The sequence below is a fragment of the Microcaecilia unicolor genome, chromosome 7 (genome assembly GCF_901765095.1).
Source record: "Microcaecilia unicolor chromosome 7, aMicUni1.1, whole genome shotgun sequence".
NCBI lineage: Eukaryota > Metazoa > Chordata > Amphibia > Gymnophiona > Siphonopidae > Microcaecilia > Microcaecilia unicolor.
In genome coordinates this window covers 60,169,004-60,191,823 of record NC_044037.1, presented here as the reverse complement: position 1 = coordinate 60,191,823, position 22,820 = coordinate 60,169,004, and the positions used below count along the sequence as shown (strand labels likewise).

Genomic DNA, 22,820 nt, shown 5'->3' with positions numbered 1-22,820 from the left:
GTGGAGCAGAGGAGAGACTATAACTCTTGGCAGAAATGGTAGATTACAGTCTTATTAACATTAAAACTGGTGATGCTTTGTCATATGTGAGGTGTAGGAATTGGATCATGGGCCTATATATCATATGTTAGGGATGCCTCCTGGTGGCCCTCCTGGCCTCCCTGCATTTTTCATGCCATACCTGCAGTGCCCTAGGTGTGACATGGCTTGTCCATCCCACCACCACCAGCACCCTGACCCACATACATTATCAGCACTCTATCAGGATACATACATATATATACTATGATGAAGACCCAGGGAAGTAAGTATTGACACAGACAAACATGGAGCACAGGTAGTAGGGTGCAGATACAGACTGCAGCAGGGTAGGCTCACAGGTGGAGACAGAGGGGTACATGTGGATTGGGAGGGGCAGAATGCATGGGAGAAATGTGCATAGGGGTTTTACAGGAGATGGTAGATATGTTACAGAGATGGATAGTATACAATGCAGAGCAGTAAACGCTGGGAACAGACAGACCTGACAGAAAGAGATGAAAATCATGTAAACAACTTGCTGTTTGCTTTTTTGTCTTCACCACCAATGCAAGCAGTCAAAACAGACAAGGGAAGCCAGCATTTTGATATATTTTATAGCAAGCGTAAATGCTGATAGCAAAATCTCCTGACTTGCACGTCTATATCACTGTACCACCTATACCATCTGGAGGTCTATGCCACCATACCACTCCCCTGACTACATTCTTCCTAAATAGATGATATTTGAACTTTGATGGCAGATCCACTTTGAATCATGGCATTTCTAAAATGGAAATTTCAAAGTGGATATGCCAGCATATCCACTATCACAAATAGCATTTCTAAAATGATTGCTAATGTATGTTAAAAATTAATATTGTACCTGGTGCTTGCTATCCTATGTCTGCTGGTATAAATAAAGAATGTTTTTTTTACGATGGCCAGTCCCCTTTAAATTGTTAGTGTACTATGATTGGCTACTAATATTGGCATCTGGTTTAAAATGCTGCCGCCATTTTGAAAGCAGACAGAAAGACTACACATAAAGATGTCAGGTAGGCAAACAGTTGGACATTGCTTATCCACGGATATCTTATTCTCTCCAGAAACTTAACGCTGTTTATTTAATTTTTAGGGTGATACAGATGGGTTCAGCTCCTTAAGAAGCTTTCAGCGAAACAGGAGCTCGCTGTTTGGCGTACCCATTGACAACACAGCAAAACAGCAGCTAAGTACACATTTATCTAACTAATAACTTGCCAAGAAAAATAAAGGCATAATATTAAGCAGATTTTGAGGTTTTTTGACTCATGAGGATACTCGCCAGCAGTTTTTACTTATAGAAAAGAAATATTTCAAGGTAAACGCTGAGCGCCCGGTTTAAATGGTTGATATATCCGCCAGAACTGAGTATCTGAAGTCTTTTCCTCAGTTAAAGTAAGATATTTAACAGAGAACGTTACTTGCTATAAGTGGATTTGTAATGTATGTTAAAACAAAATAAACATGACAAAATTGGAAAAAGAATTAAAATGTAAAAAAAACAACCTCCCTGCACATCTTGATTTGAAACTGAAACTATTATTTATTAGGTCAATTTTAAATATTTAAGTAAAACATCACAATTTTCAGTTAATGGAACTCTCTTAAACATATCTTCTGTTAATACAATAAATATTAATTCTCTAAATAAAAACATAATTAAGATGCTAGCATGCCAATTAAACTAATTAACAAGAAACCTTTAATTGTCCTTGACTTTTTTATACCACCAGTCAAAACTCTCTCTCTTTTCCCCCCATAGGCATCACTTATGAGCTTCTCAGATTCAGACTAATTTATAATGAGTAAATTAAACAATCTTCTAACATGCTAATAGCCTTAATTTCCTTCGTCTTTTCAAGGTCTTAGGATTTTGATTGCTATGCTGAGAATATAAAATGAATATTATACAAAGTGAAAAAGCTACCGTGCACCTATTTAAATCAAATTTCAGTAAACATCCAGGAATGTATTGAAAAGAAAGCAATAACAATACATATTGCCATACTTTAAGGTAGTAGTGACATACCTTGTAAAATACAAGATTCAAAAACTGGAACAAAACATAAACATCCTAATTCTATAAAAGTTGCCAATTGCAGGTGCAATTTAATAATGATCTAATTAGTAACACAGTAACACAGTAAATGACGGCAGATAAAGACCTGTACGGTCCATCCAGTCTGCCCAACAAGAAAAAAACTCATTTTACATGGTATATGATACTTTATATGTATACCCAAGTTTGATTTGTCGATATTCTCAGGGCACAGACCGTAGATGTCTGCCCAGCATTCTTTTTGTACTAAATGTTCTGACACTAATGTTGAAGCCCCTTAAAATTTACACTCAAGCCCATCCAGATATATTCAGTCACAATCAGGGCATAGACCGTAGAAGTCTGCCCAGCACTGATTTTGCTTCCCAATTACCAGTGTTCCCATCTAATCTCCGCTAAGATTCCGTGGATCTATTCCTTTTAAACAGGATTCCTTTGTGTTTATCCCACGCATGTTTGAATTCCATTACCATTTTCACATCCACCACCTCCCGCGGTAGGGCATTCCACGCATCCACTACCCTCTCTATGAAAACATACTTCCTAACATTATTCCTGAGTCTGTCCCCCTTCAACCTCAATTCATGTCCTCTAGTTCTACTGCCTTCCCGTCTCTGGAAAAGGTTTTGTTTGTGGATTAATACCTTTCAAATATTTGAACATCTGTATCATGTCACCCCTGTTTCTCCTTTCCTCCAAGGTATACATGTTCAGTTTGGCAAGTCTCTCATCGTACGGTTTGCAACGCAAATCCCATACCATTGTTGTAGCTTTTCTTTGCACTGCTTCCAGTGGGGCATCAACACCTCCTTTCTTCTGCTGGTTATAGTCCTCTCTATGCAGCCTAGCATGCTTCTGGTCATGGCCGTCGCCTTGTCACATTGTTTCTTCACCTTGAGATCCTCGGACACCAACACCCCAAGGCCTGAGTCGAGCCTACAAATCTTTCCCCTAACTAGCACCAATAATTGGCTTAACAAGAAGCAATTATTGTCACTAATAAGATTTAATTGGAATTTACACATGAGTAAAAGGAGCACAGAACTAGGAGGGCCATGGGTGAAACAGGGGTGTTCCTAATATTTACATGCATTGTTATAGAATAAGGGGGATATGCGCTCAATTTAGGACAATACATTTGCACCGCATTTCAGCTGGTGCGAATGGCAGTGCCTAAAATTAGGTATGATTCCCAGGCATAAGCACTGTTCTATAAACCGCATGTAATGTTATACGTGGCTTAAAGAATAGTGTTTCTTTATGTCGCTGATTTTTTTCAGCACCATATACAGAATTCACCAGAAATCATCCAGTGTACATTTAGCAAACATTATGTGACCTCTGTACTAATTATGCGAGCCTTGGCTGTTACCCACATACTGTAAGCTTTAGCAGCTAGCAAAGGGACAATTAGCCCCGTATATTTAGTGCCAGGTCTCCATATGTCAATGTTAAGACTTTTGGAGTCAGATCCTATATCCGTATTGTGGAAGGCGATAGCAGATTTGGTTGATTTTACATTCTAGTGTGGCTTTTGATGAAAAGGGAGACCAATTTTTAAAACTGCCATGGGCTGAATATTACCCCCCTGGTTTTCTACACAGTACCAAAGGTGAATAAATCTTAAAATCTCCATCAGGGCATCTGATAATGTCCTTATGTGGTACTATTTTAGAGTCATTATTTCAATTTGTTGACTGTTTTAAAGACTATCAGCGGCATAATCGAAAGAGATGGACGCCCATTTTCCGATACAAATCGGGAGATGGGTGTCCTTCTCTCAGGGTTGCACAAATCGGCATAATGGAAAGCTGATTTTGGGTGTCCTCAACTGCTTTCCGTCGCGGGGACGACCAAGGCTCATGGGGGCGTGTTGACAGTGTACCGAAGGCGGGACGGGGGCATGGTTAAGAGATGGGTGTCCTCGGACGATAATGGAAAAAAGAAGGGTGTCCCTGATGAGCATTTGGTTGACTTTACTTGGTCCAATTTTTTTCATGACCAAGCCTCGAAAAGATGCCCAAACTGACCAGATGACCACCGGAGGGATTCGGGGGTGACCTCCTCTTACTCCCCCATTGGTCACCAAACCCCTTTCACCCCTGCCAGCCTCAAATGTCATACCCAGCTCCATCACAGCAGTATGCAGGTCCCTGGAGCAGTTTTTAGTGGGTGCAGTGCACTTCAGGCAGGCTGATCCAGGCCCATCCCCCCCTACCTGTTACACTTGTGGTGGTAAATGTGAGCCCTCCAAAACCCACCCGAAACCCACTGTACCCACATCTAGGTGCCCCCATTCACCCCTTAGGGCTAAGGTAGTGGTGTACAGTAGTGGGGAGTGGGTTTGGGGGGGTTGGGGGGTTGGGGGCTCAGTACCCAAGCTAAGGGAGCTATGCACCTGGAAGCAATTTGTGAAGTCCACTGCAGTGCCCCCTAGGGTGCCTGATTGGTGTCCTGGCATGTCAGGGGGACCAGTGCACTACGAATGCTGGCTCCTCCCACGACCACAGGGCTTGCATTTGGTCGTTTTTGAGATGGGTGTCCTTGGTTTCCATTATCAGCGAAAACTGATGTCGTCCATCTCTAAGGTCGACCATCTCAACGTTTAGGTCGACCATCTCTTAGGTCGACCTAATTGTTGATATTTGGGTGTCCCCGACTGTATTATCAAAACGAAAGATGGACACCCATCTTGTTTTGATAATATGGGATGCCCCGCCCTTCGCGGGGACATCCTCAGAGATGGGTACCCTTAGAGATGGGCGTCCCCATTTGAAAATGCCCCTCCACATGTTTCAGAGGCGGTCATATTTGAAATATACTACACTTTTTATTTACATCTGTATTTTACAGTAATTGGAGACTATTAACCCTACTACGATTCTGGCAATGTTATATCTGGAGAACCTCAAACATTAGATTTAAACATTATTAAAGAGGTATTAGATGCAAGGATTCAGTTTGTTTGTATAACAAAATTTTTGTTATCCTTATCAGATTTAGTGTTGGGGCATACATATGTTTTTATTTCATGGATATATTTATCTCTAAATATGGCCATGGGAACATCTATCGCTCCCAGTGTTGCCCATCTGTGTGTTGCGTCATTACAAGAAACATTTTTATATGCCTCAGATTTGTTCCAACATGTGGTTATATGGAAATGTTTTATTGATGACTTCTTTATGGTTTGGAGATCTACTCAGGAATTGTTAGATCAGTCTGTGCAGTGATTGATTTCATTGGATTCTCATTTAAAATTTGAAGATACTTTTGTCACAAATAGCACAACATTTTTTGATGCCCATATGGGCTCATTTTCGAAAGAGGATGCCCATCATTAAACATAAATCAGAAGATGGACGTCCTTCCCACAGAAACGTCCAAATCGGTATAATCGAAAGCTGATTTTGGATGTCCCCAACCGCATTCCATTGCAGGGACAGCCAAAGTTCAAGGGGACATGTCAGAGGTGTAGCGAAGGCGGGACTTGGGTATGCCTAACACTTGGATGTCCTTGACACATAATTGAAAAAAACAAGGACATCCCTGATGAACACTGATGGACGTTTTCACCTGGTCGTGTTTTTCTTACGACTAAGGCACAAAAAGGTGCCCGAAATGACCAGATGACCACCGGAGGGAATCAGGGATGACCTCCCCTTACTCACCCAGTGGTCACTAACCTCCTCCCACCATCAAAAAAACATCTTTAAAAATATTGATTTCCAGCCTCAGATGTCATATTCAGGTCCATGACAGCAGTATGCAGGTCCCTGGAGCAGTTTTACTGGGTGCAGTGCACTTCAGACAGGCAGATCCAGACCCATCCCCCCCCCCCCCCACACCTGTTACGTTTGTGGAGGAATCAGTGAGCCCTCCGAAACCCACCAGAAACCCACTGTACCCACATCTAGGTGCTCCCCTTCACCCGTATGGGCTATGGTAGTGGTGTACAGTTGGGTGTAGGGGGCTTTGGGGGCTCAACACACAATGTAAGGGAGCTTTGTTCCTGAGAGCAATTTATGAAGTCCATTGCAGTGCCCCATAGGGTGTCCAGTTGGTGTCCTGGCATGTCAGGGGGGACCAGTGCACTATAAATGCTGGCTCCTCCCACGACCAAATGGCTTACATTTGGTCATTTCTGACATGTACGTCTTTGGTTTTGAAAATCTCCGAAAATCAGAAACGTCCACGTCTAGGGATGTCCAAATCTAGGGATGACCAAATTTAAGGATTTGGATGTCCCTGACGGTATTTTCGAAACAAAAGATCGATGTCCATCTTGTTTTGAAATTACAGGTTTCCCTGCCCCTGGATAGGGACGTTTTGCAAGTACATCCAAATCAAAACTTGGACGTCCCTTTCGAAAATGCCCCTCATTGTGTTCATTTTCAAGTGCACAGATGTCTCAAAATTCCCCAAAAAGCATCTATCTGCCAAAAACATCCAAATAGCAAATTTATATGGCAAAAAAAAAAGGTCCAACACTGCAGTTCATCCAAATAGCAGGGCGGACATATTTTGGGTGGGACTAGGGAGGGCCTAAAAACAGGACATCCAACAGCAATAATCAAACAGGAAGAAACATCCAAGTCTTTGATTTAGGATGTCCTAAGTTAGACCTGTTTCAAACACTTCCAGGTTTTAAAACCAAAAAGGTACTCTGATTGAGCAGCTGACCACTGCAAGGATTAAGGCATGACCCCCTCCATAATTCTCCAGTGGTTACTGTATATCTTTCCCTCACCCTTGAAAGTGAAACTAGAAAGAAATACCAAGCTCTGTGACAGCCTCAGGTATTACAGGAATTCTGACCAAAGCAGGAAGCCAGTGTGAGGACTAGCCTAGTGGTTAGTACAGAGGATTTTAAATCAAGGGACCCAGATTCAAATATCACTTTAACTCAATGGTTTTTTTTTTTTTTTTCTTTAATTGTGAGCCCTCCAGAAACAGAAATATACTTGCTGTAACTAAATATATAAGCAACCTGCAAGCCTGAAGGCTATTGGAGTGGTGTATATTCAGGTGCAGTAGGTATTTTTCTGTTCCTGGAGGGCTCATAATTACAAAATAAAAGAGTTCAAGTAGGCTTTGAACCTGGGTCCCTTGGTTTAAAGTCCACTGTACTAAAGTGTTTGACAAAGTACCTCATGAAATACTCCAGAGGGAATTGAAGAGTCATGGGATAGGAGGTAGTGTTCTATTGTGGATTAAAAACTGGTTAAAAGATAGAAAACAGAGAGTATTTATTTATTTATTTATTGCATTTGTATCCCACATTTTCCCACCTATTTGCGGGTTCAGTGTGGCTTACAATACATTGTAAATGATGGAAATACAATTTGTTACAACTCGGTTATGGATTACATTGTGAGGAGTTATGCGAAGACAAAGTCAGAGTATCGTTGAGGGAAAAGAACAATGGAACAATGGAAAGAGACAACTGGAAACTGATAGGGCAACAAAACAATAGTAGGAGATCATTCAGTATAACATTTTTCTGTAAGTAAAGCTATAAATGTGGTAATATTAAAGGGAGATGAAAATTCCAAGAGAGTGTATTGATGCATTACTGACAGTGTGTGTGGACTTCATGTGTTTTGATCCTTTCAATAAATTTTAGCAAAGAGATGAGTCTTCAATAATTTGCGGAAGTTGGTTAAATAGTCAGTATTCTCAATGGAGAAGGGTAGTTAGTGGGGTTCCCCAGGGGTCTGTGCTGGGACCACTGCTTTTTAACATATTTATAAATGACCTTGAGATGGGAGTAACTTGTGAGGTAATTAAATTTGCTGATGACACAAAGTTATTCAAAGTTGTTAAATCGCAGGAGGATTGTGAAAAACTATAAGAGGACCATACGAGACTGGGAGACTGGGCGTCTAAATGGCAGATGACGTTTAATGTGAGCAAGTGCAAAGTGATGCATGCGGGAAAGAGGAACCCGAATTATAGCTACGTTAGGAGTCACGGACCAAGAAAGGGATCTAGGTGTCGTCGTTGATCATACATTGAAACCTTCTGCTCAGTGTGCTGCTGCAGCTAAGAAAGCAAATAGAATGTTAAGTAGTATTAGGAAAGGAATGGAAAACAAAAAAGAGGATGTTATAATGCCTTTGTATTGCTCCATGGTGCGACCGCACCTCGAGTATTGTGTTCAATTCTGGTTGCCGCATCTCAAAAAAGATATAGTGGAATTAGAAAAGGTGCAGAGAACGGTGACGAAAATGATAAAGGGGATGGGACAACTTCCCTATGACGAAAGGCTAAAGCGGCTAGGGCTATTCAGCTTGGAGAAAAGGCGACTGAGGGGGACATATGATAGAGGTCTATAAAATAATGAGTGGAGTGTTTACGCTTTCCAAAAATACTAGGACTAGGGGGCATGCAATGAAGCTACAATGTAGTAAATTTAAAACGAATCAGAGAAAATATGTATTCACTCAACATGTAATTAAACTCTGGAATTAGTTGCCAGAGAATGTGGTAAAGGTGGTTAGCTTAGCGGAGTTTAAAAAAAGGTTTGGATGGCTTCCTAAAGGAAAAGTTCATAGACCATTTTTAAATAGACTTGGGGAGAATTCACTATTTTTGGGATTAGCAGTATAGAATGTTTTGTACTTTTTGGGGATCTTGCCAGATATTTGTGACCTAGATTGGCCACTGTTGGAAACAGGATGCTGGGCATGATGGACCTTTGGTCTTTCCCAGTATGGCAATACTTATGTACTTATGTAACCACTAGGCTGCCCATCTGCTCTGCTGTGCCTGGTAATCTACCAGAAAAATGTCCCTATACCTGTTTTTTTGTGGTTCATAAGTTGGATGTTTCATTTTATAAAATGGCTATTCACTTTGGACATTCTCAGCATGAAAACATACATCTCACAGCCATTTTTAAGCAGAAAATCTGGATGTTTTTCCTGTTTGAAATTGGCTGTCAGATAGACATGTTTTTTTGGATGTTATGAGCAGGACATCCCAGTTCTGACTTAGACAAGTTTTTGATAATGCCCCTCCATGCATTTAAAGTAGGCTATATGCTATGTACTACAGTATATAGAAAATCAGTTGATCGTAATATCTTGTTGGGATTTGATAGCCATCATCCAAAAAAATCCAAGAGAGGACTTTCTTATTGGGCAGTCCGTTCATCTATGAAGAATACGCTCTGCTCAGGTGGAATTTAAATTTCAAGCAGAATAACTTCCGCATTGAGCCTGCCATGAGTGGGAAAGCAAGGGGTACAAATGTAACAAAAAGAAAAGCAAGGGAATATCCAAAAGCAATTTAAGGAAAACCTATTTAAGGAACCCCCCAGGTTTGACTGGGAAAAAGGAATAACATTCCTGAGCAAGCCAACCGCTGAGAATATAAAAGGTTAATGGTAAGGGGAAATGGGGGGGTTGACTAGGAAATAAAGGTGTGGGAAAGGGGGGAGAAGTTCATGAGAAGGTATTGGATGAGGATGTGAGTGTTTGGGTAGTAACAGTTGACAGAGGGTTTAAGGTAGTGAAAGTTGGGGATTTGATAGGAAGGTTGCAGGGAGGTGAGGTTTAGGGTAGGCTAGTGTTAGGAGATTTGGCGGGCTTTGGGAGTTTTGGTGTAGAAGGGAGGGTGTGGGGTCGGGTGAGACTGAGGAGATTAGAATTTCCCCCTCCCTTCTGTGTAGTTGTCTTGTATTTGTTTTGCTGTTTGAGTGGTCTTGGGCTTGGGAATGGGGGTGGTGTTCTGCTACAGGGCTCAGGGTCATCGCAGTGTTGGGGGGGGTCAGCGGTACCCCAGAGGGGGAGAGTTGACTCAGTGCAACTGAATCGTAAAGAGGTTTTTGCAATTATTTTTGGGTAAAGGGGGGTTGCTTTGGAGCAGAGGTGTAGCTTGATGTTACCGTAGGTCACACCCTTGAAGGAAATAGTGGGAGAGCTAGTTTTGAAGCTGAATAGCTCTCAAAGGGTGGCAGCTGCACTGAGGGATTGAGGATTGAATTGCTAAGTGTACGAAAAAAAATCAGTATTATGGTTATTTGGAAGTGTAGCCACAACTGTTTTCATATGACATTTGGAGTGCTGGGTGTTTATTTGGTTTGCCAGGGCTGAGATTTTTGTTAAGAATAACTGACGATGTGCAAATGGGAATGTTAAAGAGCATATCATACTTACAAGTTGCTCCTGTTATTGGATAAACCTAAAGTGCCTATGGATAAATTCCTGTGTATGTTGAGGTACTCTACTTTGGCCTCATGGATAATACAAATTATTTGTAAACATTATCATTTATTAACTATGACACTCATTTTTAAAGGGGAAAATGTCTCAAAAGTGGCACAAAGTGCCAGATGAAGGGTTAAGGCATGTCTCCTCCTTAATCCTCCAGTAGTCACTGACACCTTCCACCCACCCCCCCCCCCCCCCCCAAAGATGTGACAGTGAGAGTACATACCAGTGATATGACAGCTTCAGATATTATGGCCATTTCTATTAGAACAGCAAGCTCGTCCCAGGAGTAAGCTAGTGGTCAGTGCATTGCAATGAGATAACTGATTAGCACAGGATTAGCGAGTGAGTCCTTACCGCCTACAAAATAGCTGCCAGTAAGTCTTCATGCGGTAATGGCCATGCAATAATGGTAAAATTAGCATGTGGCCATTATTGCAGAAATAAGACATTAAGCCATTTACTGGCAATAGTAAAAATGGCCTTAGTGCGCAGGAGAGACCCACACTGGGGGTAGTGTAGGCCTCTTTTTAGCACTGATTAGTAAAAAGGCCCCAGAATATTAGGAATTTTTAGAAATATAATGGAGAATAAAACAAAAAATAACACAATGCCTATTAATTTCTCCATGATGTCAGTATTGTGCACATTTCTTGCAGATCTCAAAAAAGTTATAGAGGAATTAGAAATGGTACGGAGAAGGGCAACCAAAATGATTAAGGTAAAGTCCATAGACCATTATTAAAATGGACTTGGGGAAAATCCACTGCTTAGTTCTGGGATAAGCAGCATAAAATATTTTATACTTTTTGGGGATCTTGCCAGGTATTTGTGACCTGGATTGGCTGCTGTTGGAACAGGATGCTGGGCTTGATGAACCTTTGGTCTGTTCCAATATGGCACTACTTATGTACTTATGCACTTAAAATCCTGAATTGGGTGGAACAGGTACAAGAAAATTGATTGTTTATTTTTTTCAAAAAATACAAAGACTAGGAGATGCCATGAAGTTTCTAAAAAATACATTTAAAACAAACTGAAGAAAATAGTTTTACACATAGAGGGAATTCATCAAGCAATGTTATGGCCTTAATATGCGTTAAAGGAATTAGCATTTAGTGTGCACTAATTCCCTTAACACACATTAGGGTGTGTTAAGACCATAATACTGCTTGATTAATTCCCCCCTTACTGCCAGATTCTATATAGTGCGCCCAGAGATCCATGCTGAATTCCAAGCATATTCTATAACAACACGCATAACTTATTTGGCTTAACAAGCTAATCAGCATTGATAACAGCTCTTAACAAACAATAATGAACACTAATGGGCAATAATTAGAATTTACATGCACAGCTCGCTAAGTGCATTGTGTAATGCAGTGCACCTAACTTCCAACATGCACAGGCATAAAGAGGTATGGTTATAAGCAGGGAAATGGACATTTGTCGGCGTTTTGAAATTTATGTACATTGATATAGAATATGGCCTAGTGCGCCTAAATCAATGTACCAAGATTTACAGCACATTTTTGTTGGTGTAAATGGAAGCACATAGTTTTAGGCACTGAGATATCAACTAAACATATTCTATATAATGTGCCTAAATCTAGGTGCCTCTTATAGAATACGCTTAGTCGGCATTGATTTATGCACTGATTTTTTATTTATTTATTTATTGCATTTGTATCCCACATTTTCCCACATTTTCGCAGGCTCAATGTGGCTTACATTATGTCATAATGGCGATCGCCATTTCCGGCATGAGAAATACAAAGTAGTATTACATTAAAGTTCCTAAATGTTAAAGAACAGTATAAAGTAAATTAGATAAACAGTTCATATCGGTATAAGAGATAGGGGGTAAAACATTAATGTACATTAGTGACAAATTAATTAAAGCAATCAGAAGAAAAGTGTTCAAATTTTATCTGGTTCTAATAGAGTTTAGATTTTAGGTGACTGATGATGGGTCATTATGGTATGTCTTCCTGAACAGATTAGTCCTTTAGTAACTTCCGGAATGCATTGCTTTCAAGGCCTTTGGCAGTGCATTCCACAGTTGCAAGCTGATATAGGAGAAGCTAGATGCATATATTGATTTGTACTTAAGTCCTTTGCAACTGGGGTAGTGGAGGTTCAGGAATGTACGTGATGATCTTTGTCGTGTGCTCGAGGACCTTGGCATACTGTCAGGCTTCTTCCCTGGGAGCACTGGGTTTGTGAGTCCATGGGCCACTACCGTGGAGCGGCAGTGGCAGGCAAGATCACCTCCAAGGTAGAGATGAGACAAAACTGAACCGGAACCCCGGACTGGAGTTCCACACAGGAATACACGGAACTGGAACGCACCGGAAGGGTGCGCACTGGAGTGGAGCCCACTGGACTGGAACACACTGGAGTGGCCCCACTGGACTGGAACATACAGGAGTAAAACCCGCTGGACTGGAACACACTGGAGCGGAACCCACGGGACCGGAACCCGCTGGACTGGAACACACTGGACCTAGGCTTCACCTACGCTTAACCACCTTTCCCCGAGGGTTGAGCCCTCAGGTTCTGGCGGCCGGCAGGGCTTACAGGAAAAACCGGAACTGGAACTTGCAAGCAGGAACAGCAGGAATGAGGATCCAGGAGTGCCCCCTGGCACCTCGGCGAAGGCAAGGCAGACAGGCAGGGAGTGTCCGGGTTCTGGCAGTCGGCAAGTTTAAACACAATGACTAGTAAACTGTACCCAAGCTAATAGGAAAGCTATACCCAGGCAAACCAGTCATACACAGGAAACATACACAGAGCAAACTCAGGGGACTTGTAAAGCTATACACCAGCTAACAACAAAGCTGTTCCCAAGCTAACAAGTCATGCACTGGAAACAAACACGGAGCACTAGCAAAGCTATACACAGGCTAACAAGCCACACGGTGCCTAAGCTGGCTAGTCTAACACTAGGAACAAACACAGAGAACTAGCAAAGCTATACACAGGCTAACAAGCCACACGGTGCCTAAGCTAGCTAGTCAGACATAGAAACTCACACAGAGCAAACACTGAAGCAGTGTACAGAGCACTCTACACACCAGGGCCCTTAGATGAGATGCAAAGGCCAGGGCTGTAGTCTCTAAGTGATTAATAAGCCCCTCAACACCAGAGGCACAGCTGCAGCAATCACCTTGCAACCAAACAGAGGCTTGACACACAGAGCAGTCAGCCCATAGGAAGGAACAGCGGGAGCCATCTTGGATACTGGCAAAGAGGAGGAGGCGGCAGCCATCTTGGAAGAGGCATAGCCCACACAGGTGAGGTTCAGTAGGGCAATCAGCACACAGAGCCAGAGAGAACCTAAGACAGACACAGACACAGAGACAAGCAGAAGCCAGCACAGACACTGACTCCCAGAAACAGGGTAAGTCTGAGGGTTGTCACGGCCACAGACGTGACAATCTTTTTGAGTTCCTAGTTGGTAGATCTATAAGATCTGACATATATATCGGGACCTCACCATGAATGATTTAGGCACCATATATAGAATACCCCCCTTAGTGCATAGTTAAGCTCGGAAACTCATTGGAGGATGTGATAAAAGCAGTTAGCATAGATGACAAAAAATAAAGATTTGGATAAATTCCTAGAAAAAAATGTCCATAAACCATTAAGATAGACCATGGGAAAAGTCACTGCTTATTTCTGTGGTAAGTGTCTTGATTCTTGCTACTTTTGGGGATGCTGCCAGGTACTTGTGACCTGGATTGGCCACTGCTGGCAATAAAGATATTGAAGTAAGTAAACCTTTGGTCTAAGTATAGCAATTTTAAGACTGATGTCCTTAAAAAAATAATAATAATATTAATCATAATACATATTGCAGTAATCCAGTTGAGATGGAATAAATGCTTGCATTACTTTTTATAAATTATCTTTAAGAAAAATAATCACAGATCTGGAAAATTATCTTGCAATAGATGTTAGTTATAAATATCATGAGGGAACCGCGTTTTAGAATGTGAACTTTGTGAGCCTGAGAGAGTTTATATAAATTTGCTGCATTACATGAAAGGGTTGGAAGAAGGTTAACCTGCACAATATACAGTAAATCCTGGTCACAAAAGGGTCTTCAAAACTAATAAGCATATCACGTGTATATGCTTGTCATTGACATATTCTTTAAAAATCAAGTAGTGCTAAGCCTCTGAGAGACACAAAACAGATTTTGTTTCAGTTCTGAAATGTGTTCACCTTTGGCTATATTAAATTCTTTATGAATGTTTTGAAGGTAATGCTTTCAGCACAGCTCTATTTTTGATAGGTCTTGGGACACATTTTGTGTGTCATCAATTTTCTCTGTTCTTGCCCTCCTTTCACAAGGCTTCCTCTTATCACTCACTCCAGAATTAAGCTTAATATTTATGAATGTATTCATGAATTTCATCACAATCAGAGAATAGCTTTGCATTATGATGGTTTAATCATTATGCCAAGGATTATATTTAAAAATGATATAAAATATGATCAAAACAATCTGAGCACATATGATAGCAAGTCATTTTTTAAAACTATAAATGCACGCGTTTGCCTCCCCTCTAGCTTCAGTACTGCTTAAGGACCTTCAATTACCAATGGGAAACTAATTGAATTGAATTTATTAAATTTACAACCAGCCTTCACAATGTGTTTGATGAAGAAGCTTTACAAACACCATATTAACTAGCATTTAATATATACAAGAAATACAAACAGTAAAGTATTTCAAATAAAACAAAATAATAAAACTATTATTTTAATTAAATTAAGAGTTCCATATCATTGCAATAGTACTGGTTCACATATTGCAAATTACCTTATAATGGGGTCCTTTTACTAAGGTGTTCTAAGAGACTTAGGACCTCTTTTACTAATCTATGCTAGAGATTCTCGTGCAGCAAATGAGAGGAAGGCCATAGGAATTGAATGTGCTTCCTCTCTTTTACCGTGCAGGATTCAGCAGCAGGGCTTTGTAAAAGAGGCCCTTAATGCGCGCTAATGATTAGCATGCACTAAATGCTAAGACACCCTATTATCATTTAGCACACACCAATCATTAGCACATACTAAATCCATTAGCATAGTGTTTCCCAAGTCAGTCCTGGAGTACCCCCTTGCCAGACAGGTGTTCAGGATATCTCCAGTGAATATGCATGAAAGAAATGTGCATACAATGGAGGCACTATACGCAAATTAATCTCATGCATATTCATTGTGGATATTCTGAAAAATCTGACTGGAAAGGGGATACTCCAGGACCGAATTGGGAAACTCTGCATTAGCACACCTTAGTAAAAGGACCCCATAATAAATCAATACAAGCTTCATTTTTCTTGCATGCCATTAGAAGAGTCCAGTCTGCAAACAATGAACAGTTGTATATTCTAGTGTATTTGTTTTGCAAAAAGCACTCTCCACTTCCATGTGAATATAAATCATCTCCATTGCAAATAATTCAAATATTCTTCCTTACACAGCCATGCTAAAATTCTAATTAAAGAAAATAATTAACAATAGCTTTGTTTGATTTAGAAACTACTACTACTACTACTACTTGACATTTCTAAAGCGCTACTAGGGTTACGCAGCGCTGTACAATTTAACATAGAAGGACAGTCCCTGCTCAAGGAGCTTACAATCTAAAAGACAGGTGTACAATCTAAAAACAAGTGTAGAGTATAGAGTCCGTCTGATAGGAATACTATAATTCACAAAGGTTAGGTGCCGAAAGCAGCATTGAAGAGGTGAGTTTTAAGCAGAGATTTGAAAATGGGTAGGGAGGGGGCTTGGTGAATGGGTTGAGGAAGATTGTTCCAGGCAAAGGGTGAGGCAAGGCAGAATGAGAGGAGCCTGGAGTTAGCAGTGGTGGAGAAGGGAACTGAGAGGAGGGATTTGTCCTGTGAGCGGCGGTTACGGGTGGGAACATAGGGGGAGATGAGGGAGGAGAGGTAGTGAGGAGCCGCAGACCGGGTGCATTTGTAGGTAAGGAGGAGAATCTTGAATTGTATGCGGTATCTGATCGGAAGTCAGTAAAGTGACTTGAGGAGAGGGGTGATGTGAGTATATCGGTTCTGGCGGAATATTAGACGTGCGGCAGCATTCTGAACGGATTGAAGGGGGGATAGATGGCTAAGTGGGAGGCCGGTGAGGAGTAAGTTGCAGTAATCAAGGCGAGAGGTAATGAGAGCGTGGACGAGAGTTCGTGTGGTGTGCTCAGATAGGAAAGGGCGAATTTTGCTGATGTTGAAGAGGAAGAAGCGACAGGTCTTGGCAGTCTGCTGGATATGCGCAGAGAAGGAGAGGGAGGAGTCGAAGATGACTCCGAGGTTGCATGCAGATGGGACGGGAAGGATGAGGGTGTTATCAACTGAGATGGAGAGTGGAGGAAGAGGAGAGGTGGGTTTAGGTGGAAACTAGATACTATTAACATTTTAGGGGTCTTTTTACTAAGGCAAACTAAGAATTGACGTACATTAATGATTAGCATGTGCTAAATGATAAGAGACCCATAGGAATATAGTGGGCATCTTATTATTAAGCACACACTAATCATTAGTAAATCCATTAGCACACCTTAGTAAAAGGACCCCTCTGCGTCATTTGCTCCACTATTTAAAAAAAATGAAAAATAGCATATTTTTACATTATTTTTTTTAGATTAAAATTCAATATTATAATTTTTCTTTCTAATAAATTGTCCAGTCATCATTCTGATTGTACAGAAAACAAAAAAAAATCTAAACTAAGATCCATTATTTGGTCATAAACAATTATGCCTACATTGTCTTATTCAAATTTAATAACAGTTCTTGCAAGTTTATTCTACAATAAAGGAAATAAATTCAAAAAAAGTTTAATTTAAACTAACCTTCATCTTGATTGTAAACAAGAGCATTTATTCCAGTGGTTATACTAAAAGCTTTCTCTGCCTATGTTATAAGACAGCAAAGTCAATGGAGACATTTTACTCCTCGATTTTGAACAGCTTCAAAGTGAAAAGTACACATATACTTTTGGTTTGTGAAAATTGCCTAAGGAAAAAGTATTTGCAAACACTTCTATGTTCTTTTTCTGGGGGTACTTTTTCTAACCAAAATACATTTCATAAAGTTTAGCATACAAAATAATATGCATTGCTTAAATCCTCTTTCTAACATACCTCTCAGAAATGCTGCCACAAAGGGCCTTATTCTATAAAAGTTATGCTTCTAATTTATGAGCATAATTTACGCTCCTAAATATATGCTTCTAAATTAGGAGCATAATCTATTTTGGAGCATAGAGTATGCTCCTAATTTAGGAGCATAAATTTTAGAAGCATAAATGTAGGAGTATAACCTTTATAGAATAAGGACTAAAAGGGGGAAGTTATCAAGATGCATATGAAGGAGTGGGTGGTACAAGGCAGATTTCTCTTAGGAACACTACTTCACTAAAATGGAGCCACCTTAAGAATAGGTGTGGTAACCTGTCTGGCCAGGAGGGCACGGCTCAAAGGAAGAGCAGGAAGACAAAACCCTCTGGCAGAACAAGATGAGGAGGCCCCAAGGAGAGAGGTTTCCCAGGGAGCGATCTTGAGGCAAATGGTCTCCAAAAGATGAGGTCCTGAGGGCAAGGATCCTCCCAGTTTGTCCTGTTGCTGCAGCACCTGGAGAGGTCTAGGGAAGCAGAATGGTCCCCAGAAGACATTGCTACCCTGAGTGTTTCAGAAGCAGAGGTTTCAGTAAGGTAGGAGAAGTTTCCTTGGAACATAGGGGACCCTTTTTCAAAGGCGTGTAAGGGCCTACTTGCGTGCAGCGCATGTCAAATTGGCATTACCACCTGACTAGCACACGCGCCTGGCTGTAATAAGTTTGGCACCTGCAAAAAATGTGCGATAGAAAATAATTTTCTACCACGGGGGCATTTCCAGCAGTAATTGACAGTTGGCACTCACTGGATAGTTACTGCACGGGTAATGTGTGCGCCCTTAGCACTAAGACAATGGGTGGCATTAAGGGCTCAGGCCATAAATAGATGGACACTGGTTTTCATTTTGCCACACATCCATTTCCCAGCCCCCCCCCCCCCAAAAAAAAAAACCTTTTTCAATACACGTGCCTACACTGCCGCAGCCCACGTTTTGGTGCGCCTCTGCAAAAGGGCCACTTAAGTTAACAAAGTCTGAGTTAAGAGGAAGTGATATTTAACCTGTGGAAGCTGTGTCTGGGGCAAGCTGCCGGGACCCTGAACCAAGAAGGAAAAGTAGTATATATTGAAGCGTGGGACCTGTCAGGGACAAGCTTCGAGAGTTATTTTTGAGAGACTTTATTGAGAGTGCAAAACCTGTGAGGAAACAGGCCTGTTTATTTCCCTTTTGCACCTGGTACAAAATAAGTACCTGAATATATGTAAACCGCTTTGAATTTAGTTGCAAAAACCTCAAAAAGGCGGTATATCAAGTCATTTCCCTTTCCCTTCCCTTTTTGTATACTAATACAGCTTTCCTTTTGACATTGCACTGCCCTCTGTCTTTATTTTATGAGGATTTCATACCTTTCCATTGCTCACACTACCACAGTGTGGTAAACGTGTTTACTGCAACTTGATTTACCAGTACCTTAGTGCTACAGGTTATTGAATCCCATGATAAAAGAATGATGCTGCTTGCAAGCCACCTTGCAAGCAGTGCTATGCTATGTGCAAGGGAGCACTGGACTTCAAATCTGTGGACCAATGCTCCTGGGTCTGATCTTAGAGGGACCACGGGGCTGCTGTTAACCCCTATCACACCTCCCCATAATGCAAGTAGCTCTGAAGCCCCCTAATACAACCCTCTCAAAGTTCTCTGGCAGTCTAACCCCCAAACTACCCAAGTCCCCAATTTCAGCGAGAGTCGCTCTTACTGATGGTCCAATGGATTATTTTACTGTGTGGGGAACATCAGGCCTCAAAGCCATTGCCCAATGCTCCCAGGCTTGATATTAAAGGGGCTGTGGAGCTGCTGATATCCTTACTATGCTATGCTATTTGCCATGCTATTTATACTGCTCACTAATCCATAACGGACTTCTTGGAGGTTTACATATTCAAGATGAAATTCTTTTCATGAAGAGGAAACAATTACTATACCAGATATAGTTCACTTAAAACTCCTTAAAACCAGACTTCAGAAGATTATTAATACTCAATGTGATAGAACAGTGGCATGAACATCTTAGCCTCCTGGGTCAATACCTTCAAAATGAAACTGAATAAAGAAAAAACTCAATGCTTAATCCTTTCTTCAAGACACTCCACTCTACTCCCAACTTCCCTAATCACCCCCGACGTCACAATTCCAATATCCGACAACTTGAAAATCCTAAGAGTAACGTTAGACAACCACCTAACTAGAAACTCACGCAAAAGCCATTACGAAGAAGATGTTCAACATGATGTGGGTACTGAAAAGAGCAAAACCATTCCTCCCCCCCAAAACGTTCCGTAATCTGGTACAATCCACAGTACTCACCCACGCCAACTACTGCAACAGTAACTTCATTGGTTGCAAAGGCCAAATCCTAAAAAAACTCCAGACTGCCCAAAACATGGCAGCCAGACTCATTTTTGGTAAATCACGATTTGAAAGTGCCACACCTCTCCAGGAAAAACTCCACTGGCTCCCTATCAAAGAACAAATAAACTTCAAAGTCCACACACTGATCCACAAGATCCTCCACAGAGAATCTCCAAGTAACATGACCAATCTAATCAACTTTCCAGCCAGGAACAGGTCTAAATCTTCTTGAACATATCTCAACCTTCACCTGCCTAACTGCAAAGGTCTCAAATGCAAAACCTACTATGCATCCAACTTCTCCGTCATAGGCAGCCAACTTTGGAACGCCATACCAAGATTCATCCGAACAACAAACGAACATCTATGCTTCCGTCAGCTGCTGAAAACATACCTCTTCAAACAAGCCTATCCAAACGACCCAACTTAATTTACGACCCCAATCCACACCACTAACATTAAACATGTCTTAATCCTTCCACCCACATCTCCTCCTGTCCTTCTCTATACAATTGTTTTATCTTTATGATACCTTTTACCAATACATTGTATTACCCTATGATACTTTGTACCCATACGTTGTTAGCTCTGTGATACCTTGTACCCATACATTGTAAGCCGCACTGAACCTGCTATTGAGCGGGAAAGAGCGGGGTATAAATGCGATAAATAAATAAAACTGCCTTAATTCTTGAAGTATATTTCTCTAGTTTGGCCAGCAGGTGGTGTAAGTTATGTTTTAAGCTGTCAATAAAGAACTGACCTTTTTTTCTTTAGTTAACACGGATAAAGGAAATGCCTGCAGTGATATAACCAGTTTTGTTTTGTTTTTAACTTGTTGTTCTGGGATTTAATTGGCCTGGAGTTTGAAGCTACTCAGAAGTTACTGGTTTTGTGTTCAGTCTTAGCCAGGAAGAAACGAGAGTAGGATCTCTTTGCTGAATCTCTGTGAACAGTTATATGTTCTGATCTTCCCAGGTTTTACTTAAATAGTATACAAATGTTTAGTTAGTGTTATAATTGATACATATTTCAGTTACCTATTATTGTTCTACTGATTGCACTTTTTATGTTTCACTGTTCAATATTTTTATGACAGTGAACACTATTAGTTTGTTGTCTCTGCCTGTTTGGACAGATACAGAATCCTGGTGGTTTGTATATTGGGTCTGTGAGTGCTTTCTGGGTACTGTGGGACCACTGGGAGTGTGGGTTCCAGTAACCTAGAAATCACTTGGGATAATTTGAGAGTGGGAGACTCGCACAGAGGCGCTTGTGACGCAGTCTGCGGAGGAGGGTGCTAGTGTAAAGAACAAGCAGCAGGTGCAGGTGGACCTGAGCTGTGCTGGGGATAGACCCTCTAAGTGGCCATGGGATACCCCCAGACAGGCGGCTAGGCGTTTTGTGACACTCATACATATAAATCTTTACACATTTCTGAAAAGAAGTGGTAACACTTGTTTAATATCCATAGGTAATGAATTCCAAAGTCTAGCTCCTTGAACTGAAAATAAACTGTCATAGATGGATTTGTAACGTACATTTTTAACTGCAGGAAAATTACTTGAGCGTGCTGTTCACCGCCGCTGCCTTGATTTTCTTTCCTCACATGCTATTCTTGACCCACTACAATCTGGTTTTTGCCCTCTCCACTCAACCGAAACTGCGCTTACTAAAGTCTCCAATGACCTATTACTGGCTAAATCCAGAGGTCTATATTCCATCCTCATTCTTCTTGATCTTTCCGCTGCTTTTGACACTGTCGATCACAGCATACTTCTCGATACCCTGTCCTCACTTGGATTCCATGGCTCTGTCCTTTCCTGGTTCTCTTCCTACCTCTCCCTCCGCACCTTTAGTGTTCACTCTGGTGGATCCTCTTCTACTTCTATCCCTCTGCCTGTCGGCGTACCTCAGGGTTCTGTTCTTGGTCCCCTCCTCTTTTCTATCTACACTTCTTCCCTTGGTTCATTAATCTCATCCCATGGCTTTTCCTACCATCTCTATGCTGATGACTCCCAAATCTACCTTTCTACCCCTGATATCTCACCTTGCATCCAAACCAAAGTTTCAGCGTGCTTGTCTGACATTGCTGTCTGGATGTCTCAACGCCACCTGAAATTAAATATGACCAAAACCGAGCTTCTCATTTCCCCCCCCCCAAACCCACCTCCCCGCTCCCCCCGTTTTCTATTTCTGTTGATGGCTCTCTCATTCTCCCTGTCTCCTCAGCTCAAAACCTTGGGGTCATCTTTGACTCTTCTCTCTCCTTCTCTGCTCATATCCAGCAGATTGCCAAGACCTGTCATTTCTTTCTTTACAACATCCATAAAATCCGCCCCTTTCTTTCCGAGCACTCTATCAAAACCCTCATCCACACCCTTGTCACCTCTCGTTTAGACTACTGCAATCTGCTTCTTGCTGGCCTCCCACTTAGTCACCTCTCCCCTCTCCAGTCGGTTCAAAACTCTGCTGCCCGTCTCATCTTCCGCCAGGGTCGCTTTACTCATACTACCCCTCTCCTCAAGACCCTTCACTGACTCCCTATCCGTTTTCGCATCCTGTTCAAACTTCTTCTACTAACCTATAAATGTACTCACTCTGCTGCTCCCCAGTATCTCTCCACACTCGTCCATCCCTACACCCCTTCCCGTGCACTCCGCTCCATGGATAAATCCTTCTTATCTGTTCCCTTCTCCACTACTGCCAACTCCAGACTTCGCGCCTTTTGTCTCGCTGCACCCTACGCCTGGAATAAACTTCCTGAGCCCTACGTCTTGCCCCATCCTTGGCCACCTTTAAATCTAGACTGAAAGCCCACCTCTTTAACATTGCTTTTGACTCGTAACCACTTGTAACCACTCGCCTCCACCTACCCTCCTCTCTTCCTTCCCGTTCACATTAATTGATTTGATTTGCTTACTTT

General features: G+C 41.5%; 1 pseudogene; it reads left to right on the top strand.

Moving 5' to 3' along the window:
- The first annotated feature begins 21,637 nt into the window (after window positions 1-21,637).
- Window positions 21,638-22,554, top strand: LOC115474912 (annotated as a pseudogene).
- The last annotated feature ends 266 nt before the right edge of the window (window positions 22,555-22,820 follow it).